The sequence below is a fragment of the Pinus tabuliformis genome, chromosome 4_1 (genome assembly GCF_031772625.1).
Source record: "Pinus tabuliformis cultivar Carrire ecotype Pingquan chromosome 4_1, CPIR1, whole genome shotgun sequence".
In the NCBI taxonomy this organism is placed as follows: domain Eukaryota; kingdom Viridiplantae; phylum Streptophyta; class Pinopsida; order Pinales; family Pinaceae; genus Pinus; species Pinus tabuliformis.
In genome coordinates this window covers 689070453-689078548 of record NC_142303.1, presented here as the reverse complement: position 1 = coordinate 689078548, position 8096 = coordinate 689070453, and the positions used below count along the sequence as shown (strand labels likewise).

The following is an 8096-nucleotide window of genomic DNA, read 5'->3' as shown; positions in this document are numbered from 1 at the left end:
AATCTCTTGTTATAGAAATGCACAGCAGTGCATAAGAAACCGTTTCTCATGGCAATGTAACTCAGTAGTGTGAGAGTGAAAATGTATGCACAGCAGTGCGAGTGAAAAGTAGAGGAGCGCATATGAAATATGCATGTTTTTTTAATTGGTGGTGAAGAAAAGTAAAATACCGCAAGCAGGGGAGGCATATAATTTTTCTTTGGTAAGCATGTGTAAATTTTGTTTTTAAGAGTTTATTTTCGTTGGATGAATGTTGTTTTTGGTGAATCCCTCTCAGTAAAAGAGGATGAATATGTATCAGGCATTTTGTTTTAATGAATAGAAATCTTTTCTGGGTATGTAAAACTCTGTTCTTAGTCATTTTTTTTAAAGCTTCCCTGTGCTTTGAATTGTTTGTTTGTTTATGTGAATTATTTCGTTTGTATATTTCACTAGTGTAAATTAATACTAACATTAATTCTCTGGCATGATCATGCTAGGTGGTTTGCAGTTTGGTTGTGTGTCTTTATCTCATATGCCTTATATGTCTATAAAAAAGGTGACACGCCTCAAACATGCCACAGACCACACAGAAACCAAACCACATGGCTCTGTGCATGTACTGGCTCTGGTTCATCTTTAAGCGCCGTTGCAGATCCCAGACTTTACTCGCGGGGAAGCAAGAAATTGCACTGGTACATTCACTAGTGATTCAAATATCTATAACTTCGCCTTGGCTTCTACACCTTAAACCAGATCTTTTTCTAGTTCTGGGTCAAATGCTACTGAAATTGGATGCGATGCAGGCAGACGAAGAGGTTGTGGTTCACCCAGTTTACTACAGGTTGAAGCAACAGAATCATAAGAAGCATAAGCAGTTGAATCAGCAACAGTTCAGGCAGACGATATGGCAGCTTCCGGACCAGGTTGAGTATATCCACTGTATTGATTTGTTGTTATTGTTGTTACAATAGACAAGGTAAATGTCTCTATGCGAGTGATTCTGTTCCAAGTCTTCTGGTTAATATGGGAATTTTCTCTTCCTCTCGCCATCAGAATGATTGAGGTTGCCACCCAGCATCGAAAGATTTCAATTGTTATAATCTCACACACTCAATGCCATCAAATTGAGCTTCTCTATCATCATCGGGATATTCTAGGTGTCTCTTTAAGTTTTGGTTGTCTGAAATAAGGCAGTTCGAATGATTAAGCAATCCAAGACTTACTCTGAGTAGCTGGCTGAGCTGTCCAATTGAAAGAGTGGTCCTGTAGGCTTCAAGGGGTAATAGCAATCAATGGTCTAAGTAACTCCCATGTGCTGACCCTGATTCGATCAGAATAATTTCTGGCTTACTGAGAATCCATAAGTTCCGACGGACGATCTCTGAAGTGATGATATTTGTTATTATGACCATGAAATGTATAACCATGAAACCGCTTCGAGCTAGAACACTAATACGTTTGTGAAAACTACAATATCATTTGATATTATGATCTTCATGAACATAGCATTTCCAAAGGAAACAATTACCATGAACTCTCTTGTCAGCAGTTGCCAACTGAGCACGTAGTTTCTCCACTTCTCTTGCCACAGAAAGAAAGTTCTTTTCCATGGCCTACATCTGATGCATTTGTTCATTATTTGCAGCCTTCTCATGTTCAAATGCATTCCTTTCATTCAAAAACATACAACAGTGAGATTCCCTTGCACTGACAACATGACGCAATATCACAAGCTTATTCTACCAAAATTTCATATTTTCAAAATGTTATGTGCCATGGGACACTGTATGTTCAGGTGTCTGCGTACAGACATCGACAGAGATACATAACAATATGGATAAAAAAGTATGGACTATAGGCACGTGCATCCACCAATTTTCATTAATAAGGGATGATACCATCAGATTCCAGTAAAATGTGTACTGGGACAGCCTGTGGGATAGTACCCACGCAATGATTTTGTTCATATTATAACAAAATTAATTCCTTCTCGAACAAGAGGGGGCACAAAAACAATCTCTGGAATGCTTGACTGAACTAATAATTTTTCATTATTGGAGTACCTCTTGCCTTAGTCCATCGATTTCAGCATGTAAAGAAGGGATCTCTTCAACTTCTGCATGAGCTATGTAGTTCTGCGGTGAGTTGTTGCAATTGGCCAGTTAAATCCTGTCTTCTTGACATCAGGCTTTGTGCGTCAGCTAGTTCACCTTTCATAGTCTTAGTAGCCTAAAGTTCAGCTTCCATCTTTGTTGTTTTATCAATCAAGCCTCTAAGTTTATGCTCTTTGTCGCCCTGAATAGCTGCCATCTGAACATGCATTCTCTGCAACTCTTGTTGGGTACCAGCAAGCTCCTCTCTAAGAGCTACATGTGTTGCACCCAGCCTCTGGTTATCCATCGCAATCCTTTGTAAATCTCCATGTTGACCTGCCAATCTCTGTTCTAGGAGCTCAATAGGAGGCAACTGATCCAGAGGATGTGGCCCTAAAGGATGACGCATAACTCGACCAAAAGGGTCTGGACCCATGCCTGGGTGTCTTGCAAGTGATCGTGGCATGTGTCCTCGACCTGCCATTTCTGTAAAGGTCCTGTATTGTTTAAACATAATTGAACATTTGCATAAATTAGAGGAGAGCAAATCGTTTTCTAAATAGCTAGCCACTGTTATTTTATAACACTATCCAGTGTATAACAGATATTCTATCCAACGAATAACTCTCAGATGTATTCTACTGTACAAAAACCGAAATGAACTAGGAAATTTCGTTCAATGCAACCATTAAATTCTATACATTCAAAGAAAAAAGAGTTCCAATGTTAGTTGAGCCTCGGATATCAGTATGTAAGAGAACCCTAGTTTTTTTAGCATCATATCTCAATTTCAGTGGAGACTTCAGGGGAATTGAAATAGAGACCCCATAGTAGCCAAAACCCACTCAAAGCCCTAAAATCAAAATGTCAACCCTAAGAACAACAATATTAACAATTCATCATATATAAATTGCAGAGTCATGCGTGACTCGAAGAGGAATTAAAATAGAGGCCGCTAAGTGGTCAACCCATGCTCATAAACCCTAAATCAAAGTTTAACCCCAACAAATATAACATTAAAATGAATCAAACATTTTACCATATTGTGCCCAAAACTTTTAGAATATAGAGATGCTTCTATTGCAGTTTACTAAAAACCCAATACTCATGAATAAACCAATGGCTCTCGCAACGATTTCTCTAAACCTAACATTAAATTTTAACGAGGGTTTAGAAAATAGTTTTACCAGGAAACCCAAGTTCAAAGCTTCTGCGTCCAAAATCTGTTATGACCACTAAATGAACTGAGAAGGGAGAAAAATCAATGGATGAAGGGATTTACGGTTCTTGATCTGAGTTATCACTTTCTGTGCACCATTCCAAGGTTGTTAGGTGGTGGAATGTGGAAAAAACTTAACTTTCCAACTACGCTAAGGAGATATTTATTCTTAATATATCAACATTTCACGGTAATTTCACACAGGTACCATTATAGCAGTGCATAAACTTCACAGACTTTATTTAACACAGTAGAAACACCCTGGGCTGGGACAAGAAAAGAGGCAGGATGGCTCTATACCGTGACCGTGTCTGTCCTATTAGTTATTCGGGAGGCATGAATTATGCTCTAGACCGTGCCCTTTGTCCGTCCTAGTTATTCAGGAGTCTTTAGAATATAGAGATGCTTCTACTGCAGTTTACTAAAAACTCAATACTCATGAATAAACCAATGTCTCTCGCAACGATTTCTCTGAACCAAAATTTAAATTTCAACGAGGGTTTAGAAAATAGTCTTACTAAGAAACCCAAGTTCAAAGCTTCTGCATCCCAAATCTGTTATGAGCACTAAACAAACTGAGAAGGGAGAAAAATGAATGGATGAAGGGATGTAGGGTTCTCGATCTGAGTTATCACTTTTCGTGCACCATTCCAATGTTGTTAGATGGTTGTATGTAGAAAATACTCAACTGTCCAACTGCGCTAAGGAGATATTTATTCTTAATATATCAAAATTTCAATGCAATTTCACACTGGTACCATTATACTAGTGCATAAACTTCATAGACTTCCTTTAACACAGTAAAAACACCCCGAGATGGGACAAGAAAAGAGGCAGGATGACTCTATATTGTGACCGTGCCCATCCCATTACTTATTCAGGAGGCATGAATTATGCTCTAAACCGTGCCCATTGTCCGTCCCACTAGCTATTCAGGAGTCGATGTCGGGAATCAAAAAAGTTTCTCCCAGAAGTCCTCTATGCTGCTTGTCAATGTCGCTTGTTGAGGCATTCGATTCAGGTGGCGATGTCGATATTCGATTAGGTGTCCATGCATCCTCGGTACTCACTGGGTATGCATTCATTTCCGGTACTTGCTGGTAGGCCATGCCAAGTTTCAATGTCGGTACTCCAGTCGATCCTGGAGTTGATGCATTCGAGCGAGGGCTTATCTGATCAGTTTACGAACCAATGCCGGTGCTTGTAATTTCCTCCATGTTTCCTGTCATGCTTTCCTCCTGTTAACCAAGTTCTTATTTTCTGTCTATTAAAACCCCCATTTCATCAAGTAACTGCCTGCAAGACGCGCGCCATCAAGTAACTTCCTGCAACAGGCGGCACCGACCTTTTCTAACTGCCTGCAACATGTGGCACCGAGCTTTTTTAATCCCCTGCAACACCCTGCAACACACGACACCGAGCTTTTTTCCAACCATCGATATGGAGTTAGACGAAGGATATGCTTGGCATATTCTTCAAAACTTTCCCAAACTTATCTCCACATTACATAAAACTATCACAATTATATTTACCAATGTGCTTTATATTTGTGGAAAGTGACATATTACTTCCAAAACTTATCTCCACTTATCTCCACAGTGATTAAAATTAGCACAATCATATTTACTAATGTGCTTTTTATATGTGGATAAGTGGCATATTACTTCCAAATTTTCCAAAACTTATTTCCACCTTAAATTAAAACTAAAACTAGCACAATCATATTTACTAATGTGATTTATATATGCATATAAGCTTATATAAAACATATATACAACCACATTTTCCAATATCAACTTTCCAATATATCAACTATATTGAAATAGATTATATCAACTACATTAATTATTATTATTATTATTTTTTAAAACTAACTATATAAATTTTTATATATTTATTATTATTATATTAATAATATTAATTTATAATAATGTTATATTATTATTATTATAATATTAACTTATCTCTACTGTAGATTAAAACTAGCACAATCATATTTACCAATGTGCTTTATATATACTGATAAGCTTATATAAAGCATATATACAACCACATTTTCCAATATAGTTGATATATCCCGATAGACTATATCAACCACATTAATAATTATTATTTTTATTTTTTTAAAACCAACTATATAAATAATAACAACCCTACTCTTATATATTTATTATTATTATATTAATATAATAATAATAATTTATAATAATATTATATTATATTATTATAATTATATTTTTAATTGCCACCAACATGTGGCACCGAATTTTTTTAATCCCATTCAACACACGACACCGAACTTTTTTCCCAACCATCGATATGGACTCAGACGAAGGATATGCTTGGCATATTCCTTCCAAAACTTATTCGACTGTAGATTAAAATAAAAAACTAAAAGTCGACCCATCTCCTTCCACTATAAGGTCAAATATATACGCTTATCGGAAAATTAAAATGAAAATTTAAATATCATATCGAGATTAAGTCTATAACTAAAATGAATCTATGCTAGTACTTTTATATTCTATATTGAATTTTTCAAGCTTTTAAATATGTTTCATCATAACAAAAATTAAGGATAAATACCATGGGGAATGTAATAGTTTAAGGATAAATATCATGGGGAATGCAATATCTTGGGCTTGTAAACCATTATCGATAAATTTTGTATTCTATATTGAATTTTTCAAGCTTTTAAATATGTTTCATCATAACAAAAATTAAGGATAAATACCATGGGGAATGTAATAGTTTAAGGATAAATACCATGGGGAATGCAATATCTTGCGCTTGTAAACCATTATGGATAAACTATCAAATAACTAACTCAAAATCATCTTAATATTTTTTTTAAATTTCAATTTTGTTTTAAACAATGGACCAAGACAAGGTTGCTCAATTGGCGATAATTGTGTTATGAAGTATTATTTAAACCATGAGATTCAAAGTTCAAATCCTTGATAAGTGAAACTAGTCAAAGGAATAAACTATTAACTGAATCAATCTCATATGAGAGTACATTACATAACACTTATATGAACATTTTGATCTATAAATGATCGTGGATATTTCATTGGATATTGGATAATTTGTCATAGTAGATTTAATAAAACTATCTAACAGGGGGTTTGTTTCTATTTAGATTTATGGATTTGTAGATTACTATTAATTGTGCATGCATGCAAAATAAAGTTATGCAGAAATTGAGAAACACAAAATAAAAACTTACAAACCATGACTTGACATAAGATATAACCTAGGAAACTCTTTGGGGAGAAAACCTACCTAGAAGGTGAGGTTGCTTTGCACTCTTCCTCTAAATAGAAAATGAATACAAATACAAAGAAATATGGTTGTGGTTTACTACAATGCAACAATCATCTTTGTGTGTTCTCTCCCTATCTCTCTCAATGATTTTTCTCATCTATGGAACAAATGCACTTGACATAAGATATAACCTGGGAAACCCTTTGGGGAGAAAACCTAGCTAGAAGGTGAGGTTGCTTTATACTCTTCCTCTAAATAGAAAATGTATGCAAGTACAAAGAAGTATGGTCTATTGCCGGTTGTTTATTATAGTGCAACAATCATCTTTGTCTGCTCTCTCCTTATCTCTCAGTTATTTTTCTCATCTATGGAATAAATGCACTTGAAAGGAATGGAATCCATTTTCCTCCGAGTGGCTTGATTATAACACAACCCAATAGCCTATTATTGGTTAAGTTTGATTACCTCAACTCTTAACCAAAATTATTATGTGGACTCTTCACATGACTAGCCCATTTTCCATGCGTTATATAGGTTGATCTTATAACCTCAAATTATGGTGGCAAAAACAAGGTCGTTGGTTTCTCTCTAAAACCAAGTCATAGAGATCGAGCTTGTATACAATTTATGAGAGTTGTTTCACCTCCTCAGATTTCGGTTGTTGTTAGATATGAATATGTGTTGATTCAAATTCTTTCAGTAATCGGAATTCTTTGGATTTGGATTGTTTTGAGTTTTTGGGGTGCAAGGTGTGTATTAACAAGATATTTTGATATGATAATTTATAAATCCTTATCATTAGGATTGATTTATAAATTTAATTTTAGTGAGATGGAAACATAAATAGGATGAGATGTTAAGAAATATCATATATATATATATATATATATATATATATATATATATATATATATATATATGCCTGTGTTTTTAGTTAATTTATAGTTTGGAAATTTAGAGAATTCTCTCTAGTTCAATTTGTTTACATAGTAGAAAAATGTTACAATAACATATTAGTAAAAACTCTGAGTGTATTTTAAAATTAAAAATTTAAGAGTAAAGTTAAATCTATTTATATATTCAAAAATGCATTTATATAAAAAAATCAAAATCTAACAAAAGAAATTTCACTCAAACTTTAAAACTTAAAATAATTTGAAAATGCTTAACAATGTCTTTGTCCTTCATGAAAATTTCACGAGCAATGATTAAATTTGAACGACTGGTCTTAATTTCAATTAGGAGGGCATATATTTATAGAAGCCTTCCATAATAAAAAACTTAAAAAGAATACATTTCAATTGACAAAAATTTATTATCTTTAAATTTCATTTTCAATCAAATTTAGTGCTCCCCTTGCACAAAAGTTCCTAACACACACACATGATCTCTCTTTTTTTGTGTTAAGCTACGGTGGTGCCTTTCTTTTTCTATTTATATAAAAACAAGTTGAACCATATACATCATTTTGGTGGCCTCAATTTGCCCAAATGGGAAATCAAGTCTGTTGGCCACCTAAAGTTATTATAGGCCAT

General features: G+C 34.5%; 1 pseudogene; it reads right to left on the bottom strand.

The window, feature by feature from the left end:
• Positions 1 to 1271: 1271 nt before the first annotated feature.
• Positions 1272 to 2562, bottom strand: LOC149178010 (protein FLX-like 2 pseudogene; annotated as a pseudogene).
• Between the last annotated feature and the right edge of the window lie 5534 nt (positions 2563 to 8096).